General features: G+C 43.1%; 1 long non-coding RNA gene across 2 annotated transcripts; it reads right to left on the bottom strand.

The window, feature by feature from the left end:
• Positions 1 to 12,009: 12,009 nt before the first annotated feature.
• LOC136367308 (uncharacterized) lies at positions 12,010 to 12,917 on the bottom strand. 2 transcript variants are annotated; one of them, XR_010744674.1, is made up of 2 exons: positions 12,856 to 12,917; positions 12,010 to 12,713 (listed from the first exon to the last, which is right to left on the bottom strand). It is a non-coding gene; the product is annotated as an uncharacterized lncRNA (long non-coding RNA). The 2 variants fall into 2 exon arrangements; XR_010744673.1 differs by having other exon boundaries at positions 12,010 to 12,710.
• Between the last annotated feature and the right edge of the window lie 5,132 nt (positions 12,918 to 18,049).

The raw sequence follows: 18,049 nt of genomic DNA, 5'->3' as shown, positions 1-18,049 counted from the left end.
TGTTTTCCTGTTTGACCCGAGGTTTTGCAAGCTGAGAGCATTGCAGCAGGTCTGCAGGTTAACGTGGGATGGGGATTAACTCACCTGAGCTTTCCTGCTCTTTAAAATCTAGAGAGTCAGGACATGGCCAAATACTTGGACAAGGAACCACCTGGGAATTTTAGCTACAGTGGATCTAGATCTCATGGATGAGCCAAAAGTTTAAAATAATATGAGCCAAAAGTTTAAAATAATATTTCATTATTGTTGCTATTTTTCTTGTTACTGTTATTGTTATTGTTATAAGTATCATTATCGTTATTGTTATTATGTCTTCAATAATATTTAAATTCCCCATTCAGGCGATATAATTTCCAGCTGCTCCTGAAAGACATGTTTTCCTCTTAGACTTCCCATCCTACATGCCCACTTCCACCCTTTCTTTCACACTGGTAAAGGGCCATAAATTAGGGACATTAATAAGAACAGGACACTGATCATGTTCTTTGAGAAGAAGGATCATTTCCCCTGCTTTCACTCTCTGAAGTAGCTCACCAAGAGCATCCAAAGTTCCAGGCTGGGACCTCAGAGCTGAGGGCAGAGAGAGGCTGGGACACACAGAAAAATCTCCCAAATTGGTCCAGCTGTGACATCCTTGGCCCCACCATCACCAGCACTGACAGAACTTTTAAAAAAAGCAGTTTATAGATGGAAGAGGCCATGGCCCGTGATTATTGCCCTATGGCACCAATAGAACACAAGGAACTTGCATTTTTTCCCCACCAAAATTTGCAGGCTTCCCTTAATGTCTGAGTTTCTTTGGAAAGGAGAAAAGAATGGAGACGTTAAACCTCGTTTGAGGAAACATTTTGTAACTACAGAAGTATTTGCTCAGGGTCTCTGCGTGGCAAACTGAAGGTGCTTTTGTGCAACAGCCTTGGAAGGTCTGTGTGAGTCTAATCAAAGCAGAAATCCCGGGAGACTGATGAGGAGTGACAGATCCTGAGCAGCAGAGGATGAATTCAGTGCAGGAGGGAGCTGCTGAAATTCTCTGTGCAAAAGGCCAGCAGAGGTCTTATCCTTTATTTAAATCTCGTGTTGTGGCTCCTGAAAATGCTCACACTTGCACACTCCCTTAGCACAGGGCTGAGAATTTGACACGGGGAGGAGGGAATTGGCTGCCAGCAATCCCAGGGAATTGTAATAATAAATGCCTGCGTAATTCTTGAATTGAAAAATGTAGAAAGACAATTTACTTTCTAAGAACAAATGTCATCTCCCAGAACAAGCTGAAGCTGTTTCCTTCTGGGGGGAAAAAAAACCCAAAACAAACCCCAAATGATGACCTGAGAGAGCTGTGGAAAGGGCAGCTCAAAGCAAAACCCTAAAACATGGAAACACTGTGGTTAAAGGACACTGAGGGACACTCTCCGTGTCCCTGCCCCTGCCAAAGGACAAGGATGTCTGCATGGGTGTGAAAAACTGTCTCCAGCTGTTTCCAGATGTTTATGTTCCTCCCTCCCTTCAACAGGTTCTCTGGACAAACTGATGCCTTTTTGGGGCCACCTAAAAACAGAGGCCAAACAAAATCAAGGGAATAAAAAGCAGTTGTATTTATGGAAGGGCTTTCAGGTACATTTCAGGCTGATGAAGCGCTCCCCACGAGTTTTCACACTTTGATAAGTTTTGTTATAAATGCATATTGTAAAGGATATAAACCGTTATAAAGCGGCCTTTTGGCAAACACTAGAATGAATATTATATGTATAATTTTACGGTATTATGTTTTATTAATAGAGTTTAGAAAAGAGATGAATGCGTTTTCAGATTGTGACACAGTGTAAATAGTAAAAAGACTGGGTTTTTTTTTTCTTCTTTGTAACATCTAAACCGACCAAGGCAGAAGGTGTGGGAGAAGGATTGTCACCTTGTAACCCTGCACTACAGACTGCTAACTTTCTGGGTTTTTTATCAAAATGAAAACAATCAAAAAACCTCAAAAGAAAAATTTATAAGACCCGTGTTACCACTCAGAGTGGAGCCACCCACAAATAAATCTATCAAATAAGATGATTGGAGATACTTGAAACAGATAAAGACTGGAAAAGAATATTTTAATATCTATTGAATACGTAAAACAGCAATCCTTAAAACACAGTAATTGAAAAAAAAGTGTGTGCTTTCTAGCGAGTCACTCAAGCTGGAACTTTTTGCCTTTCTGTCTCCTAATTGTCTATTTTCAATTTTTATTAAACTTATAAATTTTTCTAAGAGAGTGGAACCCGTTTTTCACATTTTGGTCCATTTGCATATTGGGGGTTAATCTTCCAATTACAGCTTCAGGTTATGAGGTCATTTACCCCAAGTTTTCTCCCCCCAACTCACTTTTATTCACATTTCTGGGCCCTGAGGCAGAGAGGTGTGTCCTTGATCCCCGGACCTGGAGAGGAATTGTTGTGTCTGACCAAAATGGGGAAGCAGCAGCTCACACTGTATATGGAGTTAGACACTAAAGAATTACAGGATCACAAATAAATGAAAAATATAAAACAAAAAATCCTGAAGCATCAAAGCAGCTCCGAGTCCATCAGAGCTGACAGGGAATTCTGCCTTTATGAAAACAGAGCCAGGATTATGTTCAGCCCCTGGAATAGTCTTGCCTGTTCTATCCACCTCTTTCCCTCAGGTGACAAACTGTGGACTTGGAATTACTGGACTCACTGCTGTTTGCTCTCTCCTCTCTTTCAGTAACTCCAGGCAGGTGATTTAAGGCAATTATACTTTATTACATCCATTTATCCTCAATACTTAGCTGTCATTTTGGGGCCTCTGTCTACTCAATCACTCTCACAGGTACAAAAAGCCCCAGTGCAGAGATGTCTTCTCTGGAGCCCTGTCACCAGGATTCCATCATTTATCTCTGGGACCATTCAGTGAAATCCTCATCGTCCACAGCAGCTCGAATTCAGATAGAGATTTCAACAGTGCAGGGTGACAACAGCACAGCAAGGCCATTCACTCTTCTTTGGACTGCTCTGGAAATAAAAACAGGGCTTGAAACAGAGCCCTGGGGGGAAATGGGGTTCCTTCAGGCCAGCAGCATCCTCAGGACAACGTAAAGCACAGGAGGCAGGTGACAGTGGGATGAGTTCCATGACAGCACCTGCATGTCCAAGCCTTTGGCTGCTCCTGTGTCTGTGTAACCTCTGCCCCAGGCAGTTTCCTGATTGTTTTCAAACCCAGGTGTGGTTGAAAGTGCACAAAATTCGGGGTCTGCTGGATTCTGAGAAGAAGGTTTGTGCCATCAGCCTGCCCATGGGCTCCCTTCTCACACCCTGGTGCAAAGGGCTGATCCAGTTCCCTCTTCTCTTATCTGGGTCACATCAGGGAGGGGATTCCCTCACCAACACAGATTTATGTGCTTATTTATTGTCCTTGCTGTGGTAAATGTGGTCTGCTTGGATGGGCACAGATCAAACGTGGAGTTAATGGGAGCAGTGATATCTCTGGGTTAGAGGAAGGGAAAATAAGGATTGTGTCAGGCTCCTTGTGAGGACTCAGTGCTGGAATTGCAAATGGGCAGGAGAAAAAGGAGGATTATATCCCTCCCACTCTGCAAATCTGGACTGCTGACCTTCTCTCTGATTTCTGCTCCATGTCTCCTCAGGAAAAGTTATTCTTCAAAAAAAATTAATAATCATATCTTTCTAAAAAAAAAAAAAAAGGTATCAAACATTAAAAATGTGCTTTTCACTTGACTTAAATGTTACAGCAGAAACATTTTTATGTGTCATGATTGTTAAATGGAAAGAAAAATGTCAAGGCTAAGTCACTGCCATCATTTATCTGGCTCTGGGCTGCCTTTGAACTGAGAGGTGCCAGCAGGGGGATGTAATGTCCCTGTTGCACAGCTACAGCACAAAGTTGTTGTGTCCCTGGGATGTGGAAGATGAGGTACCTGGCAGCAAACACCTTTCAGAGCCAGGATAAAAAGTTTGTCACCAGTGTGTCACCTCAGAGAGATCAATGACCGATGACAAAAGTACTCTGAAGGTAAATCTAGGTGGGATTAATGTGAGAAATAGGAAATAATTGCCTTCCTACCCAGCACTTCCACCCTGACTGAAGGAATCTGTCCTCCTGTGTTGTACTTTGGTGAAATTGCTGAGGACACTGCATTAGAACCTCTCTTGGAAACTCTTTTCCCCTCTCTCTCTGAAAAGGTTTTTTACCTCTGTGTGGCCTGCAGACCAATGATTCCCTTCTTTGCAGCCACTTAATTTATTAACAGCACCTCGCTGTACACTGAGGATGAACTGAGAGCTCCTGAGAAAGGAGAAAGCTCTTGCCCTGATTGCCAAAAAACAAAAGCAAAAACAAAAAACAACTTCCTCTTCTCTTTCCTGAAATTCCCTTTGGAAGCTCAGCTGAGGCTGAAGCTCCAGATGTTTCATTTTTAACGAGTTTGGTTTGTTGGGACCTTGTTTAACCCCGAGCCCTCCTTTCTCTCCCAGATATTGATTCAACATGATGAGTGCACTCCACAGGAAGGAGGGATCAGTCAGCAAATCTCATGAGCTGGCAGAATCCAGGGAACAGCTCATGAGGACTCCCTTTTTATGTTTTCTTTCCCCAGGAGGGATGTAAATATGAGCTTTGCATCATGACTTTCTTGGGATGAAACACCTGAAGAAATCCTCTATCCTCGTGGAGAGTCAAAAGGAGCAACACATCAGCTCTTTTTGGAAGGCATCCAGCTCCTAAAAGAGTGATGGGTTGAAGTGTAGGGGGCTGTGGTTTGAAAGGTTCAGGGTTTTTATTTTTTTTCCGTTCACCCAGTGATTTGTGGCTCTGTTTTGTTGAGTTCTGAAGTAAACGAGCATTATACAACAGCAGTGAGACAGATAAGGGATTTTTAGTGGCTAAATAAAAGGGTTTACTTTAACTGCTGAATGGCTGGGCTTCTGGGGAGGAGGAAAAAGAGAGAGAGAGGGAAAAGGCAGTCAGAAATGTAACAGTAGTTAAAAAAACTCTATGCAAACCCCCCAGGCATGAAGGTTTTACATCTCAGCCTCACAGATCTGGGTGGAATGGGGAGCTGATTAAAAAAAAAGGTACTTGAAGTACCCTAAATTTTAACAAAAGCACAAATATAGATACCAGATAAAAACCCATCCCAGTGTAAAGGCACGTGTGTGTTTGTGATTCCTCTGCTCCAAAGGTGGGGTTTAATTCCACCCCACGGAGAGATGCACAAATGGCAAACATTCAGCACTGCGGCCAGAGCAGGTTTGTCTCCCCACTGCCATGTTGAATGAAGGATGAGTGAATTCCCTTCCAATCTCCCATGTTTTCCTACTCTGTCTTCAGCACAGCTCTCCCAAGTCCTCTGGCAGAAAGCTCTCAGCCCTGAGTGCTCCTCCCTGGCTGAGCCAAAACATCTCTGCCCCACAGGACCTAAACATGACTGAGGTGTCCCAGACTGTCACAGACTGTCCCAGACTGTGCTGAAAGCAAATCCTTCTCCTCACAGAGGTCCTGCAAAGGTTTCCACCCTGCTCAGGGCACAGCCTGAGCTCCTGCAGGCAGGACAGGAGCCAAGGAGGAGAATGTCACCTGAGCCCCTGCTCCTGCCTGCTCAGCTACTGCAGGCACAGCCCCAGCTCCTTCCCTTTGCTCCTCCAAGAGCCAGCTCCGGTCCTTCCCTCCAAGGGTTCCATTGATGGGATAAACAAATCTTCACCCAAGCAGATAAATCAGCACCAGCCTCTGCAGAGACTCTGCAATGGACTCCAGGCCCTTGAGAGGATGTGACCAGAGCTGGCTCTGACTGAAGGAACAGAGTGTGCTTTGCTGTGTGTGAGCTGCATCCCACAGGAGGAAAACCTTGTTCTTGGAACATTTGGGCCTGGGAGATGTGTTTCAGCAAAGATGCTGATGCTGGATGAGACAGATCAGGCTCCAGAAGGTTGAGCTGCCTCTCTCCAAAGAGAGAGGCCAGCTCACTACTCAACCCACTGGCACTTTCTCTGAGTCATTTTCTCTTCCTGGCTAATGACTTCGCTAATTGGAACTTTTCTTTTTTTTTTTTTTTTTTTTTTTCCCCTCAGTGCCTTTCCCTACTCAAGCTCAGGCTTTGAAAAGTTCACAGAATGCTCCACATTTCTCCTACATCACAAACCTAATCTAATCTCTTTTTTTATATTGACTCACGGGCCCTGTAAGAGCTACCTCCTGTTGGCTCAGGATTGTCACTCTTTGCCCATTTCATGGCCAGTTTTGCTCAGGGCTGCAATATCTGCTCAGCTCCACGTGTGTGCTCTGAACCTCTGACTCCCACGAGCAAAAAAGTCCCGTTCTTCAGGTGTGACTGTTCTGAAATTGGCAGTGTAATCTCAATGACTAGAAGATAAAAATACTGAAACCATGGCAACCTCCAAAATTTTAAGCTGATGCCTAACTTTGCTCTTTTGAGGAATGCAACCTGTTCAGGGTGCACAAATGAACCTCAAGCAGATGTAGTCCATGAGTGGAGGGATTGGCTCCAAACGATCTGGTAAATCCAGCTACTCTGCCCATTTTCGCAGCTCAAAGTGATTTCAAAGACAGCCTGTTCTCTTTTAGTCACACCTTTTCTAGATCCAGCATCTCCACAACTTCCTTTCCTTTCCAGGAGTCTCCCAGCCAGTTTTCACACTCTTTACTTTTTTTTTTTTATGGCTGTAGATGAGTATAAAGATTTTGTTACAAATTTAGTGGCTCTTCTTTTGATAGGTTCTGCATGGTAAACCTGAAATATGAGTCTGGGTCAATATGCTGATCACGATTTTGGGGAGAGAACACAGTTTGCACATTCTTGGGTTCGTAAGTTCAGCAGTATGAGGTAGATGGCAAACACTTTCGTGCGGTTCAGGTTTCATCTGTCAACCCTGGTCTCCTCAAAAGGTGAATTTCCAGGCATGAGATGTCCCACAATTCACAAGTGTGAGTGAAAAATATATAAAATATAAAGGAAAATGACAGGATCTGTTTCAGAAACACCAGCCTATAAATAAATTTTAACTGAATGTAAGTTGGTTTCTCTTGCTCCTGTGCTTCCTTTCTCCCTTTTTGGCACCAGGTGCAGTCTCTGAAAGCAGCAGAATGCAGAGTGCATTAGTGTCATTTCACTGATAATGTTCAAGGAATAATTGCCACTGAATCAAACGCTAAAACGAATCCCACATTAAATGCTCACCTCCAAGGATGCCTGTTGATGGCTTCTGTCAAATAACCAGCAAGAGCCTGTCACTGGAAAGCCTCCAGAGAAAGTGGGATATGGGTCCCCTTCCCACTCTCTGCTGGTTTTGTTGGGCCTTGAATTCAGTGTGTTTGTCATGGTGAATGCATCTTTTTGTTGAGCCTTTATCAAACCAGCTCAGTTTGGAACAAATCAGGGGTCGAAGGCGTTGTGTGCAAGGCTCTTCAGGAAAGGGCTTTTCCACAAGAAAATTAAGCAAGAATTTCAGAGAACACAACAAAAATAACAACCCAAAATGTAGCTCTTTCCATGCTCCTCTCTGCTCCCACTTCGACCTTTCGCACATTTTGGGATGTGAAGAAGGGTGAGGCCAAGACAGCAGGACAAGAGGGAATTGTGGCTGCCCCGAGGCAGGAATGCTGAAGAAAAAGCAGAAAATTGTGTTTCTCTGCCCAGATCTGTTCCCTGGAGTGTGTCCCTGGAGGGGCAGAGGAGCTGATCCAGATTCAGCCTTGCACTGCTCAAAACCACAGAGATCTGGTGCTTCAGGAGAACAAATGCAACAATTCCCAGCTGGATCCAGAACATTCACAACAGAATTCCTTTTGTTCAAGCTGTGGTGGAGCACCTCCAGGACCTGCTGTGGTTTGGTGATGATTTCTGGAAATTTCCATGAAACCAAGAGCTGCAGATAGGAAAAGTGACCCAGGCTGGGTCAAGCTGGGCTCTTTCACACTTTGTCCCTGCAATGGAACTCCTGGGCTGTGGAATTCAGTGGTTTCAGCCCAGCCAGGACATTTCAGCAGACAAGGCCACATATTCCACCACCACCATATCCCCAGCACATGGTGGGTCCAGCACATAGTGGGTCCAAAATCCTCTCTTAATATATTTTAATAAATCTAAAACCTTTAATACAGTGTGTCAGAGGAAGAACAGTAAAGGCCAAAGGCCCTGCAGCTTCAAAGCAGGAGCAGCTTTGCATTTTCACAAATACAAACCATGTCTGTCTGCTAAAAAGCACAAAGCTGTGAGATGAACACTCCTGAAGCAAATAGCTTTTTTCCCCCTAAAGCCCTTTCTTTTCTAGTTCTCCCCATCAAAAACCTATTCATCCCCAGTTTTTCACAGGATTTCAGTTTTCAAGAAAAAGGGGATATAAAGATCTCTAAGGAAAAAAAAAATTCTGAAGTGAAAATAGAGTGAAATTAGAAGCCACGGGCTGTAGCACCAACAGTTTTGCTCGAAAAAATCTTCTCATAAAAAAAGCACGACTAATGATTCACACAATGATCGTCCTCAAGTGCAATTTTGTCATTGAATGAAAAATTCAAGGATGACAATTTTTGGCCTAGATATTCTCATGTGAGGAAAAGCGGCTGGCCTGGTTCCATATCAGCAGCAGGCGGGAATTCCAGAGCCTGGATCCAAAACAGAGGATGGATGGAGGGATGGAAGGATGGATGGAGGGATGGAGGGATGGATGGATGGATGGATGGATGGATGGACACACACAGTCCCTAGTTAAGATAAACCAGGAAACTCAATGTGGGACTCAGCCTCAGCTAAAAACCTCTTTTTTTTTCTTTTTTTTTTATTACTTTTATGTAACTTCGTCGTCAAAGGACTCTTGAAAATTGTTAGCCCTCAAAATCCTGTGGATTTCATTCACATTCTGGTGCGAGTTTTATTCACATTTTGGTGTGAGTTTTATTCACATTTTGGTGTTTTATTCATATTCTGGTGTGTGTAGTTGGGAGCAGCATTTTAAGACAGCTTGAGCTATGACTAAAGTTCCTTTTCATCTAAAAGAATGCAACCCACAGTCTGCAAACAGAAGAAAGCAAAATGGGAAAAGGAGGTCTCAAGACAGTCCTTAGAAAAAATTCTGGCTGAAGTCCTCCTTTATTTATTTCTTCTGACTCCAAGAAGATGTAATGGAGGTCACTGGCAGAGATGTGACTGATGGACACTTGTTAAACTTGGCGGCTTTTTAGAGCTCTCTCAGACAATATATAACCCATAACATCATCATACAGCACTCATTCTCCAAGCTGGAGCAGCTGAAGTTTCTGCCCATGAATACAAATGGAAAGTGCTGCCTGCTGGGAATTGAGCAGTGCCTCGCAGCCAGGCAGTTCCCTTTAAATTCTGCATGAGGAGAAGTTCTTCAGTAAGTATACCTTCACAATTTGAATAAAGCTGATTCAGTTACAAAACTGACTTTTGGCTGAAAACCTCTGGCAAGATATTTTCTTAGAGTTATTGCTATTTTCCCAGCCAGACTGATTTCATTTACAGTGTGATAAATTCTCTAAATTCTCTGGAGGTTTTTGTTTTTTTACAACTTTCCCCCAACAAAACTAAAATCAGCATCTGATCCTTTGTATTTAATTTTAAGAAGCAACTCAGAAAGAAAAAGATCCACTGGAAAACCATGCTGGTACATTTTATTTTGCACTGCTAATGGGGTGAGGTGGCTTTGTCAGAACGTCCCTGTTCAATGAAACCAAACCCCTCCCAGAGACAAGAGACGGATTTTGCATTTTGCTATCAAAATTGGGGTTATCACTGTGGGGTAACTTGGTGAAGAGCTAATAGGAGAACACAGGAAAATTCAGTTAATGCAGTAAAGCAACAGAAGTTTGAAAGCTATAACGGGAATGTGAGCTGAGCTGTGGAGATGATTCTGCACCACAGATTGCTGTCATGTTCTAATGAGATCATCCGCGAGGAATCAAACTAATACACCGGCACAAACAGCAAATAAGTCAATCAACACCAGTCAGAGAAGTTATGAAAACACTGTGTACTCAAACATATGCTGCTTCAAAATTAAATCGTGTCTTCTGCTTTCTTAACAAACATTTGACAAAAGAAAAATGCCCAACAGCAGAAGATGGATGAGACAGGAAAATCAATACTGGTCTAAAATAATGGCTCTACTTGAAGGTGAAATATCCATACGAGTAGAAGTGATGTGGGTTAGGAGTTGAAAATAATGTCACGGGGTCCAAAAGTGGACCTAGTTGTGATGACATTCTGCTGCTGGGCTGCTGGGTACCTGAACCCTGCCGGAAACTAAATCACACAGAAACTAAATCGCACAGAATCAATGGGGTTGGATAATGAAGTGGAATGGGAAAATAGGAATGTTTGAAAAATCAGTGCGACACAAATATAAATGTTCTTACTTAGAGGATCTGCTCCAGGAAAATAAATGACTGCATGATGAAGGCGGATTTCTTATGGGATGGAATTTTTTAGGAAGAAATTATTTATTTAGGAAGAAATTCTTCCCTGTGAGGGTGAGGAGGCCTGGCACAGGGTGCCCAGAGCAGCTGTGGCTGCCCCTGGATCCCTGGAAGTGTCCAAGGCCAGGTTGGACAGGGCTTGGATCAGCCTGGGACAGTGAGAGGGGCAGGGAGTGGAATGAGATGATCTTTAACGTCTCTTCCAACTCAAATTATTCAGTGATTCTGTGAATGTGGAGCTGCATTATAATCACTGAGAGCAGCACAAATAGATGGTAAGAATAACTCTCAGCTATTCAGATAAAGGGTGCAGTAATAAGGGATTAAAGACTGAATTAAACCCCATAAACTGTGACAAAAGGAGCTGCGAGCTGCGCTTTCCAGATAACAGCTCTTTTTACACACCCATTTTAAAAGGTTAATTTGAAATGTTTGATTTCTGCAGCAATTTGGCAGCACCATTTTCTGTGCAGCGCTGTGGTTTGACTCTTAAAAGTAGGAAATACTTGGTAAGCACCAAAGTAAATTAGCCACTTCTCACTTAACCACTGCTCAGCCCACAGTTTACAGAATATTTGGACTCAGTGTAATCACTTGAGGGAAACATTGCTGATGTTGTTCCCTCTGAGAAATGCGACTGAGGAGCTTCATGCTAAAAATTGTTAAATGACTCTTGTGCCTGCATTTTATTCCAAATCACGAGCTGAGGGAGAATTTTACAAGGAGACAAATCCAGGGGAGCAGCCCGAGGTGTGTAACACAAACAGGACCTTGATTCAAAGCCCATTAGTGTGAAGGAAGTCTCTTCGGGGGCTGTAATGGCTTTTAAATGAGGTTTGTATTGATTTTGCACTGAATGTAGGGAAAGTGTTCCTCCCAGAGCCCAAGGGGAAAGAGCCTGAACCTTTTCTTTGCAAAAGGCCACTTTAAGGAAAACAAATTACCTTTCCTATTAAATAGAGCATCCCGTGATAAAAGTTTTAGAGCAAATTCAGATTAATTCCTTGGAGACTTTGGAGCTGCTAAAAAGCCAAGCAGGTGTTTACCAGAGAACCCAGTTCCATGAGCAATTCTGTGGCAATATTTTCTGATAAAATCTGATTCTCATTTAGTTACATAGCTGAGGTTTATTTCACCCCGTGTTCTTTCACAACCCCCTCTCCTAAGTGAATAGAAATAATAATGTTTGGTTTGTAGGTGGTATTTATAAGGCATTTGAGCTTCATTTAAACAGCAGCTCAAATCCAAAGGGTTCATTAATTTAGGGTAGATCTCTTTTTTTCTCCGTTTATTCACATGGATGCATGTGTTAAAAAAAAAAAAAAAAAAAGCTGCTGGAGTTTTGGAGTTTTGCAAGTAACTTATCATATCGAGGCCCATAAACATAAATTGTGTGTCTGAATGTGGATGTGGAAGTGCATAAACCTCAAACCTCCTGTTTGTGTTAACAGAGCTTTTCTGCTGGTTGGCCACTTACAGCAATGTAACCACTGAGCCTGAAGGTTCATACCTCTGAAACTGCAGATAATTCCCAACTTTTGTTGTTGTTCTGTAGAAAAATGATCAATGGGCAATTCATGAACAACAGCAATAACCTTTGTTGAGTATTTATTGGGAGCTGCTTGCATTTTTAAGTCAAAAGAGCAGCTCCAGACTCACATAATGGCCCGAGAGGACCATCCTTTAGTGGTTAAAAATCGCTCTCTTCTAGCTGAATATTCAAAATATATCATCCTTGTGAATGCACACTCTAACCCTGCTGGAGGAAATGCCAGCAGGTGTAAAGCCACATTTCTTCCTTCGCTGTTTTGGTGCAGCGCTTTGGGGAAGATTTATTCCTTCCCTGGGGAGCAGGGGATGCCTTCAGAAGCTGTAAACACTTGACAAACAACGTGGGGAAGCTGCTCCTCTTCTAAAGCATCTGGGAGAGGAGTTGTGTGATTAAGATGCAGATCTGATGTGCAGTGAAATCTGTTCTTTGTCACATTTGCAGCTTGTAAGGTTGGCGCTGCTGTCACTGAAAGCTTAATAACACTTGATGCACGGTGACATGTTTATGTGTTGGTTAGAAGGGTCCTGAGGAGCCCATAAAATCCCATCCAAACAACCTGAGGAATGTGTTTTCTCACCTCAGTTATTAGAAGAATTTGTTCTGTACACAAATACACACAGTTTTGTCATGTTTGGAGCCTTCCTCCAGATGTTTTGTGTTTTCTTCTCCTTTTAATTCAGGACACCTGCTGGGAAAATATCTTTCTTTTTGCAGCAGCAAGAAAAGCAGGCAAAGGAATACAGATCTGTGTTGCTTTCAGGGGGCAGGGTGATAGAATTTGCCAGAGAAGGTGCCTGCCATGTGGGTAATTGATTGCATTAGTTACCTACCATCGCTCTGGTTTGGCTGTTTCTATTCTTGGTTTGGACTGCTTTCTCTTCTTCTTCTTCTTCTTCTTCTTCTTCTTCTTCTTCTTCTTCTTCTTGGAACTGTTTAAACCTGTTCTGGACTGAAAAACCCAGAAAACACCCAGAGCTCACTTCTGCAGCTCTGGGGCCCAGGACAGAATTTTCCAGCACTGGAGGGGCTGATAAGAGACTGGGAGAGCTGAGCTTCACCCTCAGCAAGGACTTTCTCCATTCTGCCATCTCTTCAGAACGGCGAGAGGTTTTATTGTTTCATATTATTCATTGTTTTGGGGCATTTTGCTAGTTGAATAAACAGGTTTTTTCCACTTTTCTCCAAGGAAATTTTTTCTCCAGGCCAGCTGGGGAAAGGCCCACCTGAATTTGCTTTCTAGAGGGACCCCATTTGGAGGTTTCCTCCCAAATTTGCCCTAAACCAGGACAGGGAAGGAGAGCTGCCTTTCCTTCTCGGGGTGGTTGTGTGAGGCCACACACCACAGACACCTCCTGGGAGCCCCGTGGAGCTGCCTGGGGTGTTCCCACCTGGGAATGGGGCTCAGCACCTGCCCTGGGAGCCTCCTCTGGGCTCCCAGAAACCTTCCCCCTCTGTGACTGTGCAAGCAGAGAGCAAATGAAACATCCCATCCCAAAGGCTGGTGAGGAACCTCTGCCTCCCTTCGGCCACAGAGCCTTGCACATCATTTTCTTTGTGTTTTTCCAGTGGTTTGGGGCTGCCAAAAACACTGGGAATTGCTGTTAGAACAGGTCCCTCCATTCTGCAGCTCTGTTCTTGCCCAAAGCCCAGCTGTGTGACATCACAGAGCCCCAGTGTGCTCCTGCTGTGCTTGGAGGGAACTGCTGTAAATTGTTATGAAATCCAGAGAGAGGTGGAGCTCTCATTTTTTTTTCCCCCTGTGTCTCTGCAGGTGACAGAGCAGCCAAAGAGATCTAAGACAATCTCCAACAGATGCAGGTCTTAAAATCAGCCAAAAAAACCCCAGCAGACAGCGATTCTAAGCTGACCTAAGAACAGCCCAAACTTTCCCCCTCACACATCCCCTGCAAGGATCACTGCAAATGATTCTCCTCCACGTGAGGATTGTTGGGTTGGTGAGACAGAAACCCACAGACAGCTTCACCCATGGTGTAAAGCAGCAAAACCAACCTGGCAGGGACAAAAGATGAGAGAAGTGCAAATAATCTGAGGGACAGCTGGGACTCAGCCTCGGTGATGCCAAGTCCTGCTCTGGTTGACCCCAGTCAGAGCCGTGGCTCAGCTGTTCAGCGAATTCCAGCTGGTTCTCCTCTCTTGCCTGGGAGAAATTTCCCTATTTAATTCCATTTTTCCTGGCATTTCATGACAAAGCTCTCCACTTCAGAACCACGGATCCCTCCCAGCGCAGCTGGACCACAACAGCAGTGAGAGAGGAATAATGAGAGTTTTTTTCAAACCAGCAAATTTGAAGGAATTCCGTTAGAATTTATGTTCTCGTGTCTCATGGGGTCCTTTTGAAAATTACTTCAATTTAAGGTGAAATTAATCTTTCCTAAATATCCGTCATGAGTGGCAATACATCTCAACTGTGATACAATGAAATGTCCTTTGAGAAATATTAACTTAAAGTAGACGCTGATCTACCAGGATCTGAGTATGGGCATGAAGATTTGGAGATGGAGAGAAAATGTGGGAAGCTCATTATTCAGATCCTTCGGTCATGTGAATCTGAAAATTAATTACAAAATTTCATTTTTGATTAACAAAGAAGAGCAAACTGTTTTAACATATGGTGCCAGATGTTATCGAAGGGAAAAAAAAAATTTGAACTGAACTAAAGCTTCTGTTATTTCTCCAAATATGTTATTCTTTTCTCCTGAACACTTAATTAATTCAGACAACAAAATTTTTAAATAATTATTTTTTTAAAAAATCTCTTGAAGAGACTCTCGGTCCAAGATAAAGCTGTCAGTCTTCTCTGGGGGAGGAGGAAAACGCTCAGGTCTGGATTTCTGATCTACATGGTTCCACAGCTGGAAACGACAACGTGCAGAACAGAAGTGACTTCTTATCACTTCGATTCTTGGAGTGAGTCCAAAAGACATTTGCTCAAAGCCAAAACTCCTTTCTCGTTCCTTTTTTTTTCCCCAGCTAATTTGGCAACAGCAAATTTTGATTTGAACCAAGGAAACTTTCCCAAAAGAGAGTTTTGTTTTGCATCCCTTAGCCAATTATAAGCAACGTTCACGTTAAAGGCACAGTCATATTCTGCCATGAGTTTTGTTCTGTTTATATGAATTTCCCATGGGTTCACTGCCTGATGTTTCTCTGGCCATTGACAGAGCAATTTGGTCCAGCTGCCCTGGAGCAATTCCCAAAAGGAAGCAGCAAGGAGAGAGAGAAATGATGTAGAAAAAGTTGAAACCAGACTGAGACACAAAGGAATAACGAGGGCATTAGGCTGTCTCTGGGGAGCTCAGCATGGACATGACACAGATTTTTGACTCCCAGGTGACCCAGCTGAGTGATATTCAAAGGTCTTTTTGACCCAGGGAAATTCTTCCTGGTGTAAAGAAAATTCCTCAGTTCTGGTGGAAGGTTCACATTAGGTGGAGGCTGGGATTGCTGTCACATCAGATTGTCCCGTGGTGGTGATGGCTGTATCTGCTGCCCAGCTGGACACGTCACCGAGCTCCCCCTGAGGCAAAAAGAAGATTCTAAAGGAACTGAACGTGTTATCCTGCCAACAGCATCCCATAATTTCCCATTGGGATGTGCCTCCTCTGGAAATTCCTCAAGTTTCTGTTGCTATAACAACTGTGCAACCTTGCAAGAGAAGCTGAAAACTTCTAAGCAGGATTTCTGGAAGTCCACCTCACTTTATATAACCCTTCATCTTCTTTCTGGGATTCTTTGGAAAGGAGCAATATATAACATATTCAGAGGTTCAAATGGCACCCTGCTCCCTTCCACTTATTTTGGGCAAATTAAAGTCTTTACCTCAGCAAAGATCAAACCAGTGGGTGCCGTTTTCCAGGAGAGAGATGTTGGGAATCCAGAAAAATGTGCAGCTTGCACACACAAACTCACACTGCTTTATTCCCGGAGTGTCCATGACTAGAAGCCAGTGCTCCATAGTTGTAATTTCACAGAGCACTTGCACAAGAGAATTTGACAATTCCATCTCGCAACTTTTCCCCTGTATTGTTTGGATAATTACGTTGTCAAAAATTACTTATCATACATTTAGCACTTAATACCCATTTATTAGGAGTTCATGTAACTGCTATTTAAAGAATAATACATGCTCACTCCTTTCTACGCCATTTGATGCCACTTTGATTCTGTAATTGCTGGTTTCCTAGGATATTATGCCACAAAACCTGAAGAAATAATTGGTTGTTTCATTCCAGACAATACGTTCTGGAGCTGCACAGAGTTTTTAACTGGCAGATTTGTAACAGTGCAAGGGAGACGTGAAGGGAGTGAATGCCAACCCATGGAATGGGATTGCACCAGGCAGCTCCAGGAGCTGCTGCTCCCATTGTTCAAAGGAAAATTACTCCTTATGCAAATGCTGGGAGGGGGGGTTTATTCCTTTGGGGGATGCTCTCTGCAAGATTTTGGCAGCACGGGGTGGAAAGAGTCCCGAGCGAGATGTGAAAACGAGGTGACTGGAAAAAAAAAAACCCAGCTCTTTCAGGGCTCAGCTATAATTATTTCTTGTTTGCAGAGCACACGCTGAAATCTGCAGAAATAACTGCTGGGTTTGTGGGGGATTGTTTTTGTAAGTGCGTGAAAGCAAAATGAAGGAGTATCTTGCAAGTATATTTAAAAAGCACTATTTTAGCTGAACTTTTGTCGCTTGTTAACTCTGTTATCAAGTGGTGGCAAAATACTATAAACATGTTCTTTTTCAGCATCTTCATAATCTACATTTATTTTACAGCAAATCCCGTTGTTTGACTAGAAAATGTCGCTACTTTTATCCGGTTTTGAATTGTTTATAAACTCGTAGTTGAAGTTCCTGTCACTTTCCCTGGTGATATCACGACGATTGTTGCACAGAGTTTTTGCAGGCTGTAAATAACTGGGCTGAAATTTGTCACATCGGTAAAAAGTGGGTAAGTGAGTAAATAAAAGATTATTATTGTGGCCATTTTTATTTGGGAAGAAAAAGCCCACGGCAGGAGCTGTCACCCTTTGAGCAGCTTTGTATGCTTGGCTTCTTTAGGAAAACATCAAAATTAGGAGGTGGAGCAGACATTGCTCCACGTTTTAACTTATTAATGAATTCTCAGGGTGGCCTGACCAGAGGCTGACTCACCATCAATCCATCCTCTGATGACAGCCAGACAAACCAAAACAAGTCATCTAGGTTATAATTCAAGTTTTAGAACAGACTGTTGAGCTTGTTTGCAATTGTTTAATTAAACACAGCAGGGCTACCACCATTATCTTAATTAAAAGAAACTTTCTCACTGTATTCAACAAAAAGCAAATGACACCAGCAGATAAAGCAGAGGCTCTGTAATGTGAGTGGCAGCGTTCTCAGGACCTGCCAACGAATTTTGTTGCTTTTGTAGCCTAAATTATGTATCTGAGGAGGAGAGATCAAACCTAAAAGATGAAATAAAATCCAGCCTTCACCAGCAAAGCCCAGCCCAACATTTTGCTTCCTTTCAGTGCCTCTGGTTCCAGAGCAAGGAAAGTTTGGCTACAGCTGAGGAATGTGTTTAAGTGCAGGATTAATGCTCACAGCCGTGTATGAGGTGTACAGCAATCACCAAGAGCTGCTCACAATTAACATCGAGCCTTTAGCTCAGCTTTTGGGTGTTGGAATGCTGTAAGTGTGGCTCCTCATCCCAAAAAGGAGCCAGGGAGGTGGTTCAGCTGCAGAACTTGGGTTGGGTGCTTCAGACCCATTTCCAAGTGTCTGTTTGTGGGTTATTTCAACATCACAACTAAAGTTACAATAAAAGCAAATCAAATCTAAAGCTGTGTCTGCATCCCATGATGATGCTCTGCTGGCTATAACCCAGCCAAAACAAATTTCCTCTTCTGCAGCCTGCATTCAGCAGCTTGCCTTTATGAAATGCTGATGGCAAAGATGTCTCTATCAGTCGTGTGATGCTCCAGATTGCAGGTGTGAGTTGGATCATCTGCAGAGACACTTTCTACAAG

The sequence above is a fragment of the Sylvia atricapilla genome, chromosome 14 (genome assembly GCF_009819655.1).
Source record: "Sylvia atricapilla isolate bSylAtr1 chromosome 14, bSylAtr1.pri, whole genome shotgun sequence".
NCBI lineage: Eukaryota > Metazoa > Chordata > Aves > Passeriformes > Sylviidae > Sylvia > Sylvia atricapilla.
Note: the sequence above shows the minus strand (reverse complement) of the source record. Positions and strands in the feature narration are given on the sequence as shown.